We start from the raw sequence: 22,533 nt of genomic DNA, 5'->3' as shown, positions 1-22,533 counted from the left end.
AGGTATGAAGGGTAGTTTCTTTTCCAGTGGCCGTCGATGTTACAGTGGAAACATTTTTCTTTGTCATTAGCTTTTTTCTTTTGAACTTCTTTCTTTGGCTTCTTGTCTTTCTTCTACTTCTTTGTAGGCTTCTTTTTCTTCCAAGTAGACTTTCTCTTGGAACCAGAAGTCAGCTCAGCAGCCAGAACAGTGCCCCTTGAACCTTTCAAGGCCCCCTCAGCAGTTACCAACATATTTAACAGTTCGGTCTTAGTGCATTCAATTTTATTCATATTGTAGTTTACTATAAACTGCCCAAATAAATCAGGAAGGGATTGTAGGATCAGATCTATTTGCAATTCCTTGTGCATGGTCATACCGAGCTTCTCAAGCTCCTCTAGGTTCTTGATCATAATCAGACAGTGATCATGGACAAACTGCTCCTTGCGCATCTTTGCCTTCAAGAGCCTCTTAGATACTTCAAAGCATGCTGTACGACTTTGCTCACTATACAACTCTTGCAGGTGTGCCAATATTTCTCTAACAGTCTTCATATTCTCATGCTGGTATTGAAGTTCATTAGTCATGGATGCCATGATGTAGCACTTGACCCTAATGTCATCGTCCGTCCATTTTTTATGCATCTCACGCTGTTCATCGGTCGAACGTGATGGTAACCTGGGGATATCATTCTCGAGCACATAGCCTATTTTCTTACAACTCAAAACGATTTTGAGGTTTCTAAGCCAATCTTTGTAATTGGTTCTGGTCAGTCGGTTGGTCTCAAGGATACGGGTCAAAGGGTTCGAAGCTGACATTGTGATCCGTAGAGAGTAAAGATTCTAGTTAGACTTTGTACTTAAACTCTATTTGTTTTAGGAACTTTTAAAACAAATAAACTTCCACTATTTTCTCGAATCCCTCATACTTTCTGATAGAGAAACGAAAACCCTATGCGACTAGAATTTCTAGTAGGTACCGCGGTCTCACCAATTTACTTGCCACCTCACCTAACAGTTATTGGTGACATATGAATATATGAGTGTACAACTCTTGTACAATGCTTCTCAAGCAAAACTTGGTCTTTAAGTCATTAAGACCTCACCTAACAGTTACTGGCCCCATTACTTAGTTAAGTCAGACCCACCGTATAACCGCAGAAATAAAGTTATCATTGGATCCTCACCTAACAGTTATTGGTGTCCAACCCCACCTTTACCCCGCAACATCTCATGTCTAATAGAGAGGTCCAGTCCTCCGATGCAACTTGCCCACTGTGTCCAACCGAGACAAATCAACACCGAAAAGACCTTAGCAGCTCTACTACGGTGGAAGACCTATAAACTTAATATTATGAAATCATGTCGTAGTGTTTGCAACCTTGAGCTCTTCATAAGAGGTAATTGATCAATTGGCCAGGTAAGCAGGTGGGAGGCTTCCCTTACTCGGAGAGTAAAGTTCTAATTAAGTAACCACCTTTTAGGCTTGCCTAGATACCAATTAGATCAATTAATCTAATATGATTAGCTCATGTTGGTTCACTCTTGACTGATTGAGGAGGTTTGTATTTAGGTCTCTCTCGATCGACTATTCACATCTCATGCAAATATATATCTACCCATATAGACATAAGCATAAACATCCAAGCATAATATCAAAATAAATATAACTGGTGATGATCATGGATCCAGGATGGGGTCATTTTACAAGCACATGCACGTCAATTGGTTAGATCGTCTTCAACTCTTGACTTAATCTTGATCCCCTAGGTCCAATTGTGATCAACTCCTTGATCCATCTTCAATCAACCCTTGATCTCGATCGCGCATGTTGAGCTTGTTGATGTACGTATCGATCAACCATCGACGTGCAACACACATCACAGATTACATCCCAGATTGCTTTAAAAATTAAATAAAATAAAAGAATAAATTACCACCCTTTTTTATGAGACACGCAGGTCTCTAATACATCAGAACATCGCAAAACATTTCAGCACATTCAAAAGGATCCATCCATGATCATCACCAGATGCATCTCATGCATAAATATTATTTTCAGATCTGTAATTTAATTGATTATTTCATCTCATGACTTGCTGATTATGCTAGATATGATTCTAAACATTTGTAACCAGATTATCAAAGCAATAGAATCATTAATCTAAGCATCCAAAAATCAGCATGCAGAAAAATCAGCAAGCTGAAAATTCTGCATGCAGAAAATTTCATCAAGCATAATCCTTTAAATTTCATATCTAAAATGCCTTTAATGATTAATCCTAATCTTAATCTACATAACCATGGCTCTGATACCACTGTTAGTAATCCTCATATGCCGCAGAAAATTTCAACAATTTTTTCAGATCGTAGCGGAAAGACATATGCGAGATCCGTTCATCGTATGAACGTATTTTTAAAACTTTGTTTGTAGATAGATTAGGATTAATTCTTTTAAACCATTTTTAAATCATTAAGAAGATTAGATCTTCACCTTGTGCGGATAGATGGTCTCCGTAAATCTGATATTTGTGGATTTGTTGAAGGTTCGATGGAAGCCGCACACGCATCCGGCTTCTACGGGTATCCACACGAGGTAAAGCACCGATCGAAGCTTTCGTATCTCCCCAGGATGCTAGCTCCCTTGCAGAGATGGCTATTGATGGCTGAAGTCATCTCCTTGGAATCAACTTTTGATTGCCTTGAGAGGAGGAAGAAGAAGGAAGAGCCAAGGAAGAAGATCTAAAGGCCTTTTCGTAACCTTTTCTTTTTCCTTGCTTTGGATTCAAATGGAGGAAGGAGGAGGCCACGCCAAAGCTTCCTTTTTCCCTTATTGCTTGTGGCTCAAAGGAGGAAGAGGGGAGGAGGGGTTCACGGCTGAAAGGAAGAAGAAAACACCACAAATTCGCAGCCCCTTTGAACCCTCCTTTTGATGGCGTGTGGATAGAGATGAGCTCCTAAATTTTAGGAGCTCATTTTTATCCCTTTAGAATTCAAAATAGGAGGGGCGTACGCCCCTCCTTTTCTCCTCACGTATTCAGCCAAGGGAGGGGCATACGCCCCTCCCTCTTATCCCATTTGGTCAACCACTTAATCATATTAAGTGGTGATTTGGTTTGGGTCTAATGGTTGGATCCAATTCTATTCAAAATAGAATTATGTGCACCCATTTTAATTTCCTCCAAATTCTAATCCAATTAGGATTTAATTAAACCATGATTCAATTGAACTCTTTAATCCTAATCTAATTAGAAGTCATGAGATTAATTAGGACTTAAGAACTCCTAATCTAATTAGGACTACTGAAATTTCAGTTCTAATCCAATTAGGACTTTAGAAATCCTACTCCAAGTAGGACTCTAATTTAATTTGAAATCCTAATCCAATTAGGACTCCAAGAATCTTACTCCAAGTAGAACTCATGATCAAGTCCAATTAATTAAATCTAATTTATTAAATTAAATTGCAATCTGATTGCAATTATTCCTTCATCAACTCACTAACTCTTAGCGGGTTAACCAATTATCAATCAAATTGATTATTTGTGATTCCTAATCACATTCAACCATCGGATCGGTCAATACCTCTAATATGTGTGACCCCATAGATTCTATTCTGACTGATAGTGAGATATATTGTAATCTCTATCACAATATCATTGAAAACTTCTTTTAATGGGTTAGAATAATTCCAACTCAACTCACCAGGAATCATCGACCATCAAGATGGTCCCTATAAGTCTCACGCTCAGTACCCTTATTCTGTAACAAGCATCTGCACTATCATTTCAGTGTCCCTACACTGTGGACTCGAGACTCATCCATCCAGAAGGAAAGCGATCTGTGCACTGATCTCATCGGATCGATCACCGTCCTCGTGATGATCCATTGATCAGGAGTATTTAGAAATTAATCACCAATGATACATAGCTCGAATTCTCAACTCTTGAGAATATGTATCATCATCTTATTAATTCCTTGGACAATTCATAGACACATAAATAATATGAATGAAAAAGATGCCCATTTATTATTCAATAATAATAAAGTCAAGTACAAAATTATGTCCCAGAATTAATAATGTGTCAGCGAGATTGGCTTCTTAGGCATACATCTAACAGTACGCCATGTCCCATCCCGGCCAAGACTACTTCGTCAGGTGTGCTGACTCTAGCAAAACCATTTCGGGTCTCGGATTTGAGAGTGGTGGTTGGCCAAGTGAATGTGGCCCGCCAGTGACTGAGAATAGTGGCTAGGTTGACCAAATTCCTATCAGACTGGTTCCAACCATGTTGCTACTTGCTACAAGCTCTGAACCATCGCGGTCAATGCCTGCACCTATTGAAGGAGCAGGTTGAACTACTCATTGTTCATTGGTGCAACTGATTGTTCCGACGGAACATGTTTCGTGATCTGTAGTGATCCTCGTGGGTCGGAGCGCGGCGTTGCAAGGTGTGAGACGCACTGCAAGCTCCTCGCAACCTCATGTTGGCTATTTCTCCCTTCACTTGATATTGGTGTTGTTGGGGGCAGGCCCTTCCTCTAACGCCAATCTATTGCTACTGAATCCTAGATCGAGGTTGGAGCGCAGCTCGACTGACCTTAAGGTCGGTAGATACCGAGCCCGATAGGGTAGCTGAGGAGTAAGGGGTTGAACTTCTTTGAGGATGGCCTACAAGAAGTCCGTTTGCTGGAGAGTTTCTAGCGGAGAACCCTCCAATGCCTAAGTCAGAATAGAAAGGAAACAATGGAAGGAAGAAATTTCGATAGAGTAGAGTTCTCAAGATGAGAACAGTGTGGCATGATTTATGCCTTTTTTTGAGGGCCCTCGGACTATCCCTTTATATAAGGTGGTCGGTTTTGTCGTTATCTAGGTTGATACGACGTGTAACAATAGTCAGTTGTAAATCTATGGCATGGGCATCATTTCTTGTAGGCAGCGTATAGCCCTGGATATGCACCGATTGTAGTGTTGTCATAGCCGCGGACTACTGAATCTGTCAGCACTTGTCGGCATGTGTCAATTGATCCCTTAGCTGATCGGGTTCTCGACTGGGGCCGAAGTAGTCTATCACGTACCCGACTTGATGTGCATTTGTTATCATTTGTGTGACATGCACATATCCTTGTCTTATACACATTTCAGCCCTTACGAGCTTTTTATACTTAGGCTAGGGTCTACAAATTAAAAGCTATCAAAACATGATATCAAAACAGAATTTTTGGTTAGAAGGTTCTGATTGCTAAATGGTAGTCAAACTATGGACCACAAGTTAGTATCTTTAGCCTATGCTATATTATTTTTTTATTTTCTAACAAGTAAGTATACATAGGAAAAAATAAGTGTGCAAGTTGGACTGTTGAGCTTAGGTAAGGGCCACATTGAGTTTAATTTGGTTAGGATTTTATCACACTCAACCTAATCAAACAAAGAATGAAACTGGCCATCCAAACTCAAATGCCAACGAGCTTTGGAAATATCAACCAAACACAATAGATTGAAAGGGTTTTTAGCATAAATGCCCTTCTAAATATCGAATTTTGCATGGATACCCTTCCAAAATTGATATTTGCATGTATATCCTCGTAAAACACTTATTTTGTTATTCTACTCTTTTTTTATCTTTGTTTTTGTATATGTACCCACGCCATCTAACACCGTTAAAAAAATAACGGTTTCAAATTAAAATGACTAAAATACCCTTAATGAGTAGATGTGCAAAGAGATATTTATAAGGCGATCGCGATGGAGGAAAAAAAAGTAATTTCAAAATTTTATTTTATTTTTAATTAAAATAAATATGTATTTTTATTAACGGTGTTAGAAGACCGTTATATTAGGGGTATTTATGCAAAAATAGTATTTTATGAGGGTACAGAAATAAATATAAATTTTAAGAGGGTATTCATGCAAATTTGTATTTTTAGAAGGGTATTCATGCAAAAAAAACTCTAGATTGAAATACCCAATCTGAGTGGGAGCATTAAATAGGATGGAGGTCAGGCTCGAGTTTGGCCAAATTAAGTTGTTGGAGGATAGGGAGTCCAACACAGACATGTGGTCAGCAATGTGTTAGATTTAAGAATTTTGGTCTCCTACTAAGATAGGGACTTGTTTGTTAGCAATTATTGCTTGTCCTACACTACAAAAGAAGGAATACCTCCCGGCGGTTTTTTTTGTCTCTACCGATGCTTATAAGTGTCGGCGAATTCCCAGCCCACGCTTCACAAAGCGTGGGTCAGACGTCGGGCAGGTGGGCGTGGGTCGGGTTTAACCCGATGCGTCAAAAAAGCGTCGTCGGTCTATGCCGATGCTTTTAAGCGTCGTTCCTTTTATAAGACTCCGACGCTTAAAAGCGTCGGCATACCTCAACCGACGCTTTACACCGTAGTTTCCGTTGGGCTATGCCGACGCTTAAAAGCGTCGGCCTAATCTGCTTTACCGACGCAATAAAGCGTCGTTAATGGCATTTCACATTCCATGCCAGTTCGTATTTCCGACGCTAAATAGCATCGGCAATGGCATTTTTTTAAAAAAAAAATTTGTAAATGCAATTTTTAATTCTCTGTATACATTAATTTCTAACAAAACACATACACTAAATCACATAGATAACAAAATACACAACACAGACAAGAACTTTTCATTCAAAATCTCAATATTATCATATTTGATTACATTGTACTTCAAAAACATTCTAAAAACATCCATCTTAAATTTCTAAGTACACAATCTACTACGATGTATCAAGAGTCGACGGCATCATCTCTACGAGTAGATGAAGTATCAGCAACCTACAAGAAAAAAAATACTTTAGAAACTAAAAATACGAAAGTCATCACGCTAATACAAGAATACATTATAATTATATAAAATATTCAAATATATTTAGTTATGTACCGGAGGAGCAAATCTCTGCAAAAAAGATGAAATATGGTCAAGCTGATCCTGCAAAGATTGTATCTTCAATTCTTGGCTCTGCTTCAACTCCGCCATATCAGTCATATGACTCTGCCTCATCTCCTCTATCCTTGTCTCATATGACTGCTTTATCTGTGCCATCTCTGTCTTCAAACTACAAACCTCTGCAGTGCTAGTACCTTGTCTGGCATCTTGGGTATATCGGCTCACTGCAGACAGCTGAGTGGGGGTAACTCCGATACCGTAACCCCTCACGCGACCATAACGTTCTGGGCCCATCAATTCGGCATAGACCTGAGCCTCGACGCGACTAGCCGCGTCGGATGATGATGACTCCCCGACGCGCTCTGAAATATAATTTGTAGCTCTTTCCTATATCTCTCTCAAAAAAACAAACAATCACATTAATAATTTAAAAGAAGTAAAATTAATTAAAAAATTATGATAAAATAAAAAATGAATACATACAACTATATCTCTCGACTCGTCCCGGACAAAGCTGCCATCTCGGTGAGTGTGGGTCATCTTATAAAACTCTACCTCACCAGGCTCCCTTCCATGCTCTACTATCTACACATACGGAAAGTATATGGGCAAACTATATATCATGATACGTGCTATATGTTAGTAGAGTTTCAAATAGTTTCAAAAGAACTTACGAATTCATTTCTACGTCTCGCATAACTCTTCGAGCCTGAAGTATGAGGAACTGCTTGAGATGCTCGTGCAGCTCTACCAATATTAGAATATGTTTGCCAAAATAAAAGCACACAGTATAATATGATTCAATGTATATATTTGCAATCTATATTAATAATAAAGATAATAGAAGATATTGAAACAATATACGTGACCTGTCCTCTTTCAGAAAACCAGTAATGAACAAGCTCCCTCCACTGCTGAGGGTATACATCAGGAGGAGTCACACAAGCAACCTCCTCCTCTGTCATACCCTCGCGCTTGAAGTCCGTCTTCAATTTTGCTTTATATTCTTTCCATTTGCGATTGAGGGACTTTAGCACCCAATCATGGCTCTCTGGAGGGAGTACAAACTTACCCTACAACAAGATTCAGAATGTTATAATAATATTAAACATCTAAAATAAAATTATGATACTAAGCAAATTAATATACAGGAGGTGTCGAATTAAAAAGAATAAATTCAATTCATTACCTGTATAAGTCTAAGAAGCTCAACCTTATACGAAGGAAGCATGTCATTCCACTTCGTATAGTTGAGTGGACACAGCTGACCCTTGCGTGCAATCGATCCTAAAAAGCTTGATAGTAGACTTCCAGCTCTATTGATGGGCTGCCCCAATTCGTTGCATCGGATGATGATCTTCTCACCCGGAGGAAGCTTCCACACATTCTTTGCTTGAATGGGTCCCCGTCTCGTCCTCACTGTCCCTTGTCCATCTATTCAAATTAAATAAAATGTCTTAAAAAGTTGAAGACAAATATGAACATAACTTTAAATCGAATTACCCTGGATCCGGAGCTCATCCTCCGGACAATCAGCAGGAGGCTCGCGCTGAGATTCTGACTCGTGCTGCTGGTGCTCACATGACTGCTGGGACTGATCAGAAGTAGATCCCACCTGAGAATGCTAGAACTCCACATCTCTAAATCGTCTCCCTCTGGGCATATTGTTACCTGGTATGCATAAAAAAGAATCAATATTTGGTTAAATGATAAATTTATACTAAATAAAGGGCTAATAAAAGAGAAGATCAAATTTTACATGGATCATTCTGATTTTTAAGGCATTTAGAACATGGATCATCATACAACTATATCATCTTCAAACTTCATATGCATATCAGTCTACATGTTCAAACTTCAAAGTATATGCATATCAAATACACATTTGAAACTCCAACTGCATATCTGCAACATTTGAAACTCCAACTGCAAGACCTTTCATCAAATACACATACACGCAATTAGTGGAGAGCGAACACATGCAATAAAGGTGGCATTTCATTATTTCATAACAACGTCAGTCTAATGAACAAACTGATGATTCTCTAGTTAGCCTGTCTGCACTTTGTAAGAAGTACACAGCAACTTTCTACCACTTGACGAAGAAAGCAAATAGAATTATCAACCCTGAAGATAAACAGACGCAAAGGCAGCAAGGTCCATGGGACATTACTGTCAATGGAGGGGTCGCGTGTGCCCATGAGCAATCCACTTTATGTAAAGACCTCGAAGGCTAATGAATTGATTGAAACAACCGCCAACCAACTGCAACACGAAAACCTCTAGCTTAGGAAGCAGGGTTCTCAATTCTGTTAACAAAAAGAAGGATGTTCTCCTGCAGCCAGTCAGGTCCAGATATGTCAGATAAACATGATAAAGAGGAACAAGGAAATCAATCTCACCATCTAGAAAAACCTATAAACCAACATCAATCCATGGATACACTATATTCAGAGAATTCGAGACTTGCAATTGTGTTCAGATACTCCAACCTCACAAACAAATTTCACTTCATTCAAAAAAGTTGTCAGCATCCTCAGCAACCTCTGCTATTAATCCTTCATTCATTGTGCTGCCAACATGCTCCCTCCCCCTCTTCTTTGAACATTTGGCGACCTTACCCGGTATATAATTGGTGTCATGCATTTGTCTAAAGACTTCAGTTCCAGTTGGTGGAACAGGGGCAGATCGCAACTCTATGGTACAATCAAACAAGTCTTTCTGAAATCGAAATGGATGGTTTGCTTCTAACCACCGATGATGGCCCATATAACAGAACTTTCCTCCATGTTTTAACCAATACGAATGGGTTGAATCTCCACAAGAAGGACATGCAATACGCCCCTTAGTGCTCCAACCAGATAAATTAGCATATGCAGGAAAATCATTGATAGTCCAAATAAGAGCTGCACGCAATTTGAAATTTTGGCCAGCAAAAGCATCAAATGCATCAATACCCTCCCATATTTGTTTCAATTCCTCTATTAGAGGCTGTAGAAAAACATCAATATCATTACCTGGGCCCTTGTCACCTGGAATAACCATTGATAGAATTACTGAAGACTGTTTCATACACATCCATGGTGGCAAATTATATGGAATCAAAACAACCGGCCAAGTGCTGTATGTTGAGCTCATCGTTCGGAATGGATTAAACCCATCAGTAGCTAAACCTAACCTAACACTGCGAACATCAGAAGCAAATTCGGGATGCCTATCATCAAATGCTTTCCATGCGGGACTATCCGCTGGGTGTCGTAACATTCCATCCTTTGTACGGCCTTCGTCATGCCATCTCATCGAGGAAGCCGTCTTCGGTGATGCAAACATCCTTTTCAATCTTGGTATAAGAGAAAAATACCTCAAAATTTTAGCCGGTTTTTTCTTAGTCGGTGCAGCATCCACTTCAGTCAACGAATCATTCTCGTCATCTTTATGTTTTTCCCATCGTGAAGTTCCACATATTCGGCACGACTCTTGGTTCCTATTTTCACCACGATATAAAATGCAGTCATTCGGACAACTGTGTATCTTCTCATATCCAAGGTCCAACTCTTTTATCAGTTTTTTGGCTTCATATGAAGATGATGGCAGAGTAACACCTTCCGAAAATGCATCCTTTAATAATTGAAGAAGCATGGTAAAAGACTTGCTGGACCATCCATTCAAATATTTCAAATGTAATAAATGCAGAAGAAAAGAAATCTTCGTAAAATTCTTACAACTCGGATACAGTTCTTGATCACAATCTTTCACCAAGTTATCATAATGAGCTGTGTCATCAGCATGTATAGATTCCTCAACATGCATGGACTGATCAATAACTGCACGCTCATCTTCTCCTACAATTCTGATATTATGTCCAAGAGCATCTCTAAGTAGGCCCCTTATATCATCTTCTTCTACAGAATTTTGTTCCGTGTCACTACATCCAAAATTGAAGGTGTCTTCTAGATCGGAGGGTTGGTTACATGAAGGTATGAACTCTCCATGGAGTACCCATTCAGTATAACCCTTTAGAAAACCATTCCATACATTCAACAATTTTTGGATCAAGAGCAGAACCGTTTACACATTTTTGACATGGACATAAAATCTTTCCGTTCATATTAGATTTCTCAAAAGCAAACTTAATGAAATTCTGAACTCCATCCAAATATTCAGCACTAGATCTTAACTTATTTATCCAACTTTTGTCCATTCTATTAGAATACCGATTGAACTGCAGTTTTTAAAAAAAAGATAAACAAAATTAGAAGATATTTTGCCTTGCAAATTTATATATCTAACTGGAATGCTACTTCTTGTATCAATGTCCATATAAATCTTAAAGACGCAACATTTCAGACTTTCAGCAATGTATTGGTTTCAGAGAATACCAATAGTTCACTAGTGTCTTCTCTTGCTTTGACCTAAAATCAAACCTTGATTATCTGAAACAAAGTGAAATGATTGAATTAGTTATATGATTCAAAGTAAACCAAAACATGTTGATAACATAACTTTGATCAATCCAAGAATGCTACATATTCCTTTGATGAAGAAACCATATTAAGAGTGGTTCCGTATTGGTTCTGGTTGATTATTGTTGGTTTAAGTGGTTACAAAGGGAGATCCTAAAGGCAAAGTAGTGGAGGACTCTTTAAGTGTTACTCAGTTCTTTACATAGCTTCTATCTTTTGAAACAGGTTTCTGGGATTTAGCTACATGTTTTGAAAACAGAATTCTGTATGGTGCAAGATGATTCCACGTGGAAGGAACCATCTCTCACCAGCATTTGTTAGTGGGAGGGTTGGACATTCTGAAGACAGGCACAATACATGTTTGACTTGAAGCACACTACCATGGCATTCACAATAATCTCTTTCAAGGATCCCAAGGGGATCACTGACAGTTGAATTCCCATTTGAGAGTTCACATTGAAGGAGGGTATGTCAACCTTTATATGTTCAAGGATTTATATCTATCTTGTCTGCAAGAAAATTCATGTGTTTTGACTCTAAATCCTTTTAACCACATTTCAGTTTAGTTCTTCAACATCTTCATTTTTAAGGTAGTACTGGAATTAAGTTGTGGACAAGTTCTGTAGCTGCCTGATAAGCTAACTAGTCAGTCGAAGGACTCTTTCAGTTGGAAGAACCCATCTTCCATGAAAGTGAAGACTAACTTCATAAATCAAATAGAATGCCATTGGGCTTCAGATACCAACTACTTAATTTCTATGTACGAAAGCATGTTTTCATCATCACAATCAAATTTTAGTTGAAGTCCATGGTTCATAAAAGGTGGCATTTAAATCAATGCATCAACAATTCCACAATCATGCTAACTTAAATACAGCCATCTGGAGGAAGTTCACCCCCTGCCCCACCATGGATGTCAGAAATACCTTTAGTCATATCAGAACAGGTGTAAATCCTCTGTATAAACGATAAAATACAGGTGTTGAGAAGGGCAGAACCAAATTTTCAGAATTTTAAACAAGATATATATATTGATCAAGAATTTATATCAAACGAACAGAAGAATGAAAAAAATTTCAATAACCAAAATATCAGTGATACAAAAGTTGACTTGCCCAATCAAAAAGGTAGAAGAATTTTATATATTGATCTCTCTTTACTAGGAATATAGATCGTGATCTCTCAATGATTCTTGAACTCAATTTTCAACCATGATGCAATCTGAGTGCTGCATGGAGGCCATGTGCTTATATTAGGGAGGTTAAAATTTAAGATGTCAAGACATCAACCTGTAAAGGTCTTATTATGTGCAAGTGGAGTGAACAATTGCTCTAGCTACCAACACACTAAATGGGGCCCTGATTTAAGGTTAAATTACAGCCAATCTAGAGCAAAACATATCTAGTATGTTTGCATTTCCAATGTATTCTTATCAATGTACTGACTAGATGGATCGAACTAAAATCGACATAATTAGTGATGCTATTGACATAGGCCGGGATTAGGAAAATCCCTTTTCTTGAGCAAGATTCAGAGTAGCATAGCAAAAATTAGAGTTGAAGCAAAAGCAGAAAAGGAAAACAATATATAATCAAATATCGTACAAAAAAAAATAAAATAAAAAATAAAAAATAAAATAAAGGAGAATCAAATGCTCTGGAGATTCGCTACTTATACATCACACTATCGTAGGAATGGATTAAAAACAATATATAATCAATAATAAATCAATAATGGAAGCTGGAAGCTGAAATCAGAGGCATCTACAGTAAAATTAGAAATATCTATAAACCTGGAATATAATATGTTGCAGGCAAAAATCCTCGGGCGGAGGCAAGCCTGGATCGATCGGGACTTCGGGCCGGTCGGTCGACGCCGGAGAGGAGGGAGGAGGAGAAGATCCTCGGGCGGAGGCGAAGCTCGATCAAGGCTTATACCAAAGAAGAGGAGAAGGAGCGTGTTGAGGAAGGAGGAGAAGGAGGAGAACAAGCGAGACGGAGGGAGAGGAGGGAGTAGGAGAAACTACCTCGGGCGGAGCGCGTTGGGGTCGGTCGGTCGACGCCGGAGAGGAGGTAGGAGTCGGACGGTCCGCGTCGGAGAGGAGGGAGATGGGGGCAGCGCCGGAGACGAAGGCAAGGGCAGTGCCGGAGAGGAAACTGAGGGGTAACGGGAGTAGCTAGGGCAAGTATGCGGGCTTGGGGTCGGGCGCTGGGTTTTAAGGGGGCCTTGGCGATGCTTATAAGCGTCGTTTCAGCGTTTCAATTAACCACGCTTATAGCCGTCGTCTTAGGCAAAAACAACGACGCTTTAAAACGTCGTTTAGCATCAAGTCTACGACGACGCATTTAAGCGTCGTCCACTGCTTCAAATTAGCCACGCTCACCAAGAGCGTCGGGAAAGTTTGGCGCGGGAGCAGAAAATGCCGACGCTTTCCCCTAGCGTCGGCATTTAAGCGTCGACTTTTCCCACTTTTACTGTAGTGCTACTTAAATAAGGATTGTATTTTTAATTATTTAGTGATGTATTCCGATGTTGTTTGTTGCGGTTATAGCGTGTTTGACTCAAAGTTGTAGCGTTGGTTTTTAGGGTTTGGGAGTTGGTTTTAATAGTGGCTGTGGTCGCTCCAAAAGTTTGAGTTTCCGTGGGAAAACTCTTGATTCTAGTATCAGGCTTTCAGGTTGTGTTGTTGTTGTGGCTGTTACTTGGACGAGGGTGTAAAGGATTTAACATTGTCTGTTACTGCAAATAGAATTTGTTTAATATATCGGATCAATGGTACCACCTTTGCTCGAACGGGACAGGCCCTACTTGGGAGCTGAGAAGTGAAGGGCGCTAGCCCTAAGTGGTCAATGGGGAAGAGTGGGTAGGCTTTTTATCCGGATCATGTGTGGTACATGGTTTGTGCCGTAGAGTACTATAAATTGTTTATAGCCGTCATTAGAAAATGGGTGACTATCCAACAAGATGATCCTATGCATCATGCACGACATATGTTGTTCATAGCCATCCATCTCCTTATGGCGGCTATCGAGTATTGCACAACACTTTGTGGTACAAACGGCATAACAAAAAGAAACTTGAGTCCTTTTATTCTATTAGGTCCTATTTGGAGCTACCGATTCATCCTTTGCACTGCATAAAGTTGTATACCTTTTGATAGCTACCATATCATCCGATCGTGGAGATGGATAGCTGTTAAATATCCAAAGATGGCACGCTGTGCATAGCATGAAACCCAACATGACCTACCATGCTCTATTTGACAGTCATCCATGACGCAAATGGGGTGGCGTGTGGGAAATGAAAAGGATGAAGATGAGGATGGTGGGTGTGGCAATAATTTTATTCTCTTGATTTGGCTGCGTCTTGGAAGGGAAGGGGATGCTCTAATACCAATTGACGCAAAAGGGGTGGAAAGGTTGCTAAATTTTGGGATGGCAGCTGATTTCTGTCCTCTCTTTTTTTTTTCTTCCATCAATGGCAGCTAGGGTTCTTGTGGAGGGAGAAAGGGGGAAGAAGGGGATGGAAGATGGCTAATTTGGGTACTATTGAGTTTAATGGTTGGTGGCTAAAATTGAAAATTGTGTTTAATTGGATTAGAGGCGGATGGAGTTAGGTTAGGACCCTAACTTGATTAGGTTTGGCGTGAGGGGGTTGGGAATGCGTTGGGAACTGGTTATGACCCAAAGTAGGGTTGGGTTTGGGCATGAGGGCTAGAAGGACGTGGATAGGGGTTAGGACTTCTAATGGGATTTGGTTTTCTTGGTAAGGTGGCAAGATAAGAAAGGGTTGTTGGCATGAGAGATGGGAGGGAGTGGTTGGCGTGGGAAGATTTTGGCGCGAGATATAGATGAGGCATGAGAGAAGGGGGAGGAGTCCTTCTCTTATTAGGACTCTTAATTAGCAAAGGGGTATAACGTGAGATGTGGCTTAGGCGTGAGCAAAGAAAGGGGTTAGAGGCATGGAATGAAGGGATAAAGAAAGATAAGTATGGATGGATGAGAAAGTCTCACTCTCAATCCAATCCAACGGTTGACGTGAAGGGAAGATGACGTCTCACCAAACTTCCTTCAGACCTTCTTAGCATCGCACTAAGGGAAGAAGAATCTCTCTTCTCACGTGAAAAATGACATCTCAAAGAAATCTAATCTCTCTAATTTCTGAATTTTATTCTTCAATCTTCTCTTTATATAAAGTAAGAGGTTAGAAAAATAAGGACTCTTACAACCAAAATTTTTGAACCCAACTAAACATGGACTCTTTTAAATCAAATCAATTATTTGACGAAATCAACTAATGAAATCACTTGATGAAATCAACTGACGAAATTTACGAAACCAACTAAGACTCGCAAATAACTAAGACTTTTTAAAGACATGCACTAAGAGTCCAAATCAGCTAGGACTCTTTCAAATGACATATTGACTCAATAAACAAAACTCTAGATAATCTAGGACTCCTCATGGCTTATAGAAGAGAGTCCAAATCAACTAGGACTTTTTTCCAAACGTTACATGGACCAAATAGAGAACTTCTAATCACTCAAGGACTCCTCAATGCCATGGACTTAATGTGATTTCATGGCGTTGGGACCCAAACTCCAATTGGCTCTACGCAACCAAACTAGAGGACCCAATCCTTCATGATTGAGTAACATTGTGGCCATCAAAGACTGTACAGTTCTCTAGATGTACAGCACACGAGTATATTTTAAAATAATAAAAATATTATTAAAAAATAGATATTATCTACAACTTTCTACATGATTACCATATATCAATTATGATGAACAATTTATGTAAATGACTGGTTATATTAATTTTATTAATATAAGGAAATTGATTTCTTATATCAAGATTATATAATATGTAATATGTCAGTTTTGGCCAACTTCAGGTTTGGATTGGGAACTTAGTAATGCAAACCCAATCCATATTTGAAACATATCAAATTTTTCAATCTAAATTTAATCCAAATAATTCTCGTTTGAATTGGACTAGATTATTTTTCAATTAAATCTATATCAAAAGCAAAGTTGATGCAATCCACTTGTAGCCGTAGAAAAATCGACGACAATCATCCCTAAAATAAGCCAATGTACAATAATTATCAAGAAAATGCACAAATTACCACAAAAAAAAATCGAAAAATTAGTCCTTAGTGTTTGAGTATATTTTGAAGGTCCCCTTGTTTCTCTTTTCTTTTTTTTTTTCCCCGAACCTTTATAACTTCTCTACACATTTTCTAGCTTAGAAAGAACCAATAAATTCTTTTCCAAACTGGTGTTGTTTTCTTCTTTCGTCTGATTTTATTCTTCATAAACCTTGTCCCTTGACCAAATTATGCTAACCATTGATGTGGTAGATGCGCCACTGTCTTGTAGGGCTCCTAACACTGATATAACTAAATAGAGGTTTTTCCAGGATGATCTCTTTGCATTCATTATTATATAATAACTTGACAAGGACATTAAAGAACTAAGATTAAAATTATTTTTAGAAAGAATGCTATAAGGTAGAGTTAGCAAGTGGTTTACATCAGGTGCATAAAATTTTGATGTGGTTAGAAGACCCACTAGTTTATAGGATTAATTGATTTGAATGCATTAGTGAATGCATATGGCATGAAGTATGAATTGGGGGATGGTACCTTTCTGCTGTAGCATCTAGAGACACTACAACAAATATGAGCTTTGCCGACTCTTTTATCCCGACGCTAGGGGAAAGCGTCGGGAGCTCAGATCCAGCCTTTGCCGACGCTTTCTTCTAGCGTCGGTAAAGGTTTACATACAACGACGCTGGAAAGCGTCGGAAAAAGATTAAAATACGACGACGCATAAAAGCGTTGTTAGAAAACCGTTCGCCCAGCCCCCTCTCCTCCATCGAGAGCCGACTTCCCACCTCCATCGAGAGCCGGTGCTTCCCCGCTGCCGTCTTCCTCCTTCCGTTCGCCCAGCCCCCTCTAAAATTCGGTCGATGCCCTACTTGTGCGCGCGCCGACTTCCCACCTCCATCGCGAGCCGGTGCTTCCCCGCTGCCGTCTTCCTCCTTCTCCTCTGAGGTAAGCCTCCTCCTCCTCCTCCTCCTCCTGCTGCTGCTCGTCCTCCTCCTCCTCCTCCTGCTGCTGCTGAGCAGATCAAATGATTGCGACCAAGAGATCGTTGCAATGGATGCTGGGAAGGGCGATTGGGGCGAGGAGCATGTGCGCCCTTCCCCACAAATCCGCCCCCTCCTCTTTCGAGGAACTGATGAGAATGGAACACCAGTATAGCGCTCATAAGTAAGCTATGTTGTTGTACCCCACACCACTCCCCTTCTTAGATCTCAAATTCTTGCGGCCTTGATCTAATGCTTTCCTCACTTAGATCCTCTGTTATTTATGTAGATTTATTATATTTGGTTTTGTTGGATGTCGATGCTACCAGGTCTCTGACTCGGTCGATCTTGGTTTTGTTGGGAAGGAAGAAATGTTTGTCAATGTTTCTGTGTTTTGTTTATGGGTTTATCTATGGTTTTGACAAGTCTGGTTGGTGCATGATGATATGCTGATTGAAATTGGAGGGTTGCCATGGCTTTTAAGAGTTAGTGATGCTGATTTTCAGCTGATGCTAATTTTTGATACGATGAGAATTGGTGCTATTCTTTCTTTGTTGTTTGGCTTTTTGCTCAGTAAACTTGGAATTTTTGGGCTTGGTTTGATCTGCTGCTGTAGTTTGTGGTAGTCGTATAAACCGGTGATGAATCAAGGCTTTGCTCTTGTATACAGCAGTACTAATGTTGGAGCTTCTAATACACTTGATACCTGTTTAGAAGCAACAAAATACTTAGTTGGCTTTTTTCTGATCAACTTCATGCTCTGATATGTTGGCTGTCTCTATAGTGGTCGTCTTCTGCTTGTGCGCTTTTAATGGTCCACGCTGCATTGCAAGTTCTAACTTTGTCTCATGAAAAACCATGAAATTAGGTTTACATATAAGGACATTGAAACATGTGTAACTATATATTGAAGAGATTGTAGGAGTCTGTTGATGATAGTGCTGATTCTGCTGAAGAACATTTCCACATTTGATACGCTTGTGAGGAGACAGAGACTTGGATGGATGTTGAAGGGTTAGGGTAGTGGATTCATGGACTTTATATAACGTACATGGAAGTTGTGGAAAGGAATAGAGATGGCATTTTGCTGGATCTAAGCATTATCTTATATGTCTTTGTTGGTTCTAGAGGAAATATATGGCGATGAGGCTGGGCTGGGCTTGGAGCATGGCTTTTTTTTTACCCCTGGTTACCTAATTAGTCAAAAGTTACTTCCTTAGTTATCAAGACAAATGAGATGACTTGGTTGGGGTCCCCAAGCCCCAAGGAGACGATGAACCAAAGCTGACGAGAGGGATCCCTTCAAATTGTGGGAACTGTAGTTGTCTCTGCCAGTTGGATCACTAGTCCGGCAACAACTGTGCATTTCAAAGCTTCAACTGCAAATGAAAAGGTTTGCTTCGGAAATTACAAAAAAAAACCCAGAGAGAGAGAGAGAGAGATAGAGAGAGAGGGGCTTTTGTGGGGTGGGGGGTACCTGCAGTCTGAGCTTATTCGCATGGAAGATTTTAAGATACAGATGCAATGCTTGATGAATCAGAAGTCATGGGAACAAGGAATTAAATTAACATCGACGGACATGCATCGCACGTTCTATACACCACAAGAATAAGTACTTCATATTTATTCATGTCGTAGCATGATTTTGCTAAGCCAGCAAGCTACAATTTGTACTTATTTTCTAATCTATCTCGAATTAGTTTACGGAAACATAGATCATCACATTATAATTCCCAAATCCTATTCATAAATTATTTCAATATTATTTCAGGTTCTTTTTGTTGGAAATTTTATTCATGATGCACAGAAGGATCAGCTGCAGAGTAGTTACTCTAATAAAACAACATGTGTGAGTAACTTTCCTCTAAAAGAAAAAAAGAAGAAGATGACTCACTTTGATAGCATCATTCCTCAAGTCTGATTTTGACTTTCGGACATTTATCAACTTGACAGATCATTGGTATGGTGATAGCATAGACATTTTTCACTCGTATTAATCCCTGCTTGTCCTATCTTGGATATGTTCTATTGCTACTTTCAAGGTCAACATTATTTCAATCATATACTTTTGTTATTGTTGCTTAGCATCTACTTTATTTTATGGTTCTGTGAAGTTTACATTGGAGAAGAGGACGGTCACTCTTATGTGGATCTTTTCGAACTAAGATGTTGTGCACGCTAGATGACTTCTTTCCTTGTTTCTTTCACTCTTTAAACATTAAGGGTTCTGCTTCACTACAACTGCACTTGCTCTCAGTTCAGGCTAGTTAGCTTTCAAGGCATTTTGTATTTTGAGCTACAAGTTTATCATGGTTCCAATTGAAGGCTTAATTTTAAAGGGTAGCCATTGGTTGGTCCTTAAATCATGTGTCTTCTTTAAAGTGCGCAACACAAGTTTGTTTCATGTTTGACTGTTTATATATATGAGCTCAGGGGAGATCATGCACCTGGATATCTGATATCTGGTCATTACGCTATTGATTAACTTCAAATCAATTTTTCCTGCAGGTACTAGGGCCTAACATCTTTTGTTGGTTATGCCCTGTATCAAAGTTCAAAGGCTCTGGTCTCCGATTTCCCACTGCATTTGACCTTCCAATATCTACAACACTAACTTGACGTATCAGGTGGCAAAGATAAGAGTAATTTGTCTATAGAAGATGGAAACCATGTAAATTTTTGTGGGCTGCTTATAAACTACAGGAAGGGTAAGCAGATGGAGTGCCCTTTGCAGGGGGGGGTATCCTAGGGTCTGTAAGTCCCACCATAATAGTCCGGTGAAATCTATTGGGAAGTTATGTGCCTGCCTTCAGGTGATTTATTTTGATATGGAACCTCATAAGCCTTTGACATGTGCTCGATGTTTCCTGTGTTCCACCTGGTGTAGGTTCTGAGAGGCCTTTGCTTCCTTTTGACAAGGTAGAGGAGCAGGAAGACAGGAAGAAGGATGAGGCTAAGCCTGTCTCCTATCCATATTCCTTCTTCCACCTCATTTTCTCCCTTGCCAGCATGTATGCCAAATGTTGGAATCAGACCGAAGTTGGAATATCAATTCCATTCTAGCCTTTATTATTCCAAACAAACATTGCATTAGGCTTACAAAATATCTATTACAGATCTTGTGCTACTTGGTGGATAAGTATTTTATAAACTCAAAATGAGCATAAGGTGCTCTTGTAGGTGCTCTTGTATGCATTTTGAATTCCGTCATATTAACTTTGGCATCTGTATCCAACACTTTGTTGTGGAAAAGAAATAGATAAGCTAAACAATTGTTATTTTTTTTTCCAGATCCAAATACACATATATTATGGATAGAGAATGCAAATGCAAAATTGAAGGCTGTCCATGACATCGAAGCAGGTCTGTTAAGGCACAATCTTTGTTCCAGTTACCTTATGAACTATTTGCATTATACTATCCTTTTCTTTTCTACTATGAATGGAAGCTAATTGTCTTGATAATTAATTAATATTTTAACTGGTTTAGGTGAGGAACTGCGGATCTGCTATATTGATGTTAGCATGGGTTATGAGGCTCGGCAGAAAATTCTTGCTGAAGGTTTTGGTTTCAAGTGTAGCTGTCTTCGGTGCTTATCTGGCGAATAACAAGCATTTTTCTTATATTTTAATAGGGATGATCTTACACTCCAAGAGGATTAAAAGTACTGAAGGCGGCTAACAGCAAAGCCCAGGACTCCTGAAGGTAACTAACAGCAAATCCTATTTCAGGGTAGCAGATGGCCCTGCCTCCATTTACACTATGCTGTTGGTAGAGATGCCAACTGGCATTGAAACCAACAAGACTGATGCCAATTCAGTTGTTTCAACCATCATGCAGGGATCACTGGATCAAACAGAGCATGCATTTTCTTTATCTCCAATAGCTCTTTTTTGTTAATGCTTCTCTGAAGCCTAGGACTCTTAACCAGCCCAGTTTTCATGCTCACGTGTTTCTAAGGTTAGTTTTTATGATTATGCTTTTATATGTTCACCTTTGGTTGTAGTTAATTGTGCTCATGTATTAATTCTTTATTGTTGGTCAAACAGGGTGGTACAGTGCAAGTTAGGTTTCAGCCTTACATTGGACAGTATTTAGCAGCAGCAGCGGAAAATGTGGTGACTATTTTTGATGTTGAGACTGACAGAAAGATATACACAGCGGAAAATGATGGGGGCTTCTACTCGGCCATCATTAAAGTTAATTGTTTAATGTGCAATAGAATTATTGAAGCCTTCTGTTTGTTATAATTATTATATTGCTATATTGTATTTGAAGAATAGTTGGAAGAAGGAACAAAAATTGTACCTTATGCATCATGCAGGTTATATACTAGTATTAACTTTAAAATATAGCCCCCATATCGTAGATTGTGTACTTAGGAATTTGAGATGTATATTTTTAGAATGTTTTTGAAGTACAATGTAATCAAATATTATAATATGAATGTAATCAAAGTTCTTGTTTGTGACGTGTATTTTGTTATATATGTGATTTAGTGTATTTGTTTTGTTAGAATATAATGTGTACAGGGTATTAAAAATTACTTTTATAATTTTTTTTTTAAAAAAATCATTTGCCGACGCTTTTAAGCGTCGGCAAAAGCGACCGGCACAACACGGTAAAACTGGCACGCCTTTGAAGTTTGTTGACGCTTAAAAGCGTCGGCACAAGCACTGGGTAACTGGCACGCCTTTGAAGTTTGCCGACGCTTAAAAGCGTCGGCACAACACTGGGAAACTGCCACGCCTTTGAAGCTTGCCGACGCTTTTAAGCGTCGGCATATGCCACCTTATTTAACGACGCTTAAAAGCGTCGGCATATGCCACCTTAGCCGACGCTTAAAAGCGTCGGCATAGACCGCCGACGCTTTCTTCACGCGTCGGCCTAAACCGGCCCCACGCCCACCTGCCCGACGTCGGAGCCACGCTTTGGGGAGCGTGGGTGAGAAATTCGCCGACGCTTAAAAGCGTCGGTATAGGCTAAATATAGCGCCGGGAGATATCAATTATTTTGTAGTGAGACTGTGGATTTGAGTGTTGGTAGTATAGTTTTAAATATTTGGACCTGAGTAATTATGTTATATAGCCT

The 22,533-nt window shown here is 39.4% G+C and overlaps 2 long non-coding RNA genes across 11 annotated transcripts; one reads left to right on the top strand and one right to left on the bottom strand.

Moving 5' to 3' along the window:
• Positions 1-7,257: 7,257 nt before the first annotated feature.
• LOC149751027 (uncharacterized) lies at positions 7,258-7,676 on the bottom strand. The gene is made up of 3 exons (XR_016398857.1): positions 7,559-7,676; positions 7,368-7,469; positions 7,258-7,271 (listed from the first exon to the last, which is right to left on the bottom strand). It is a non-coding gene; the product is annotated as an uncharacterized LOC149751027 (long non-coding RNA).
• A 9,342-nt stretch (positions 7,677-17,018) lies between these two features.
• Positions 17,019-21,913, top strand: LOC120110865 (uncharacterized). Of its 10 annotated transcripts, none has more exons than XR_016398891.1 (7): positions 17,019-17,626; positions 19,214-19,402; positions 19,951-20,150; positions 20,734-20,805; positions 20,932-21,147; positions 21,283-21,402; positions 21,492-21,913. It is a non-coding gene; the product is annotated as an uncharacterized LOC120110865 (long non-coding RNA). The 10 variants fall into 10 exon arrangements; XR_016398888.1 differs by having other exon boundaries at positions 17,155-17,407; positions 17,482-17,626; positions 19,214-20,150; XR_016398893.1 differs by lacking the exon at positions 19,951-20,150.
• Positions 21,914-22,533: the final 620 nt, after the last annotated feature.

Source organism: Phoenix dactylifera, chromosome 17 (assembly GCF_051530095.1).
Source record: "Phoenix dactylifera cultivar Ajwa chromosome 17, Ajwa_hap1_PhDact_Kaust_v1.1, whole genome shotgun sequence".
NCBI classification, from domain to species: domain Eukaryota; kingdom Viridiplantae; phylum Streptophyta; class Magnoliopsida; order Arecales; family Arecaceae; genus Phoenix; species Phoenix dactylifera.
This window is presented reverse-complemented; position numbering and strand designations above follow the sequence as displayed.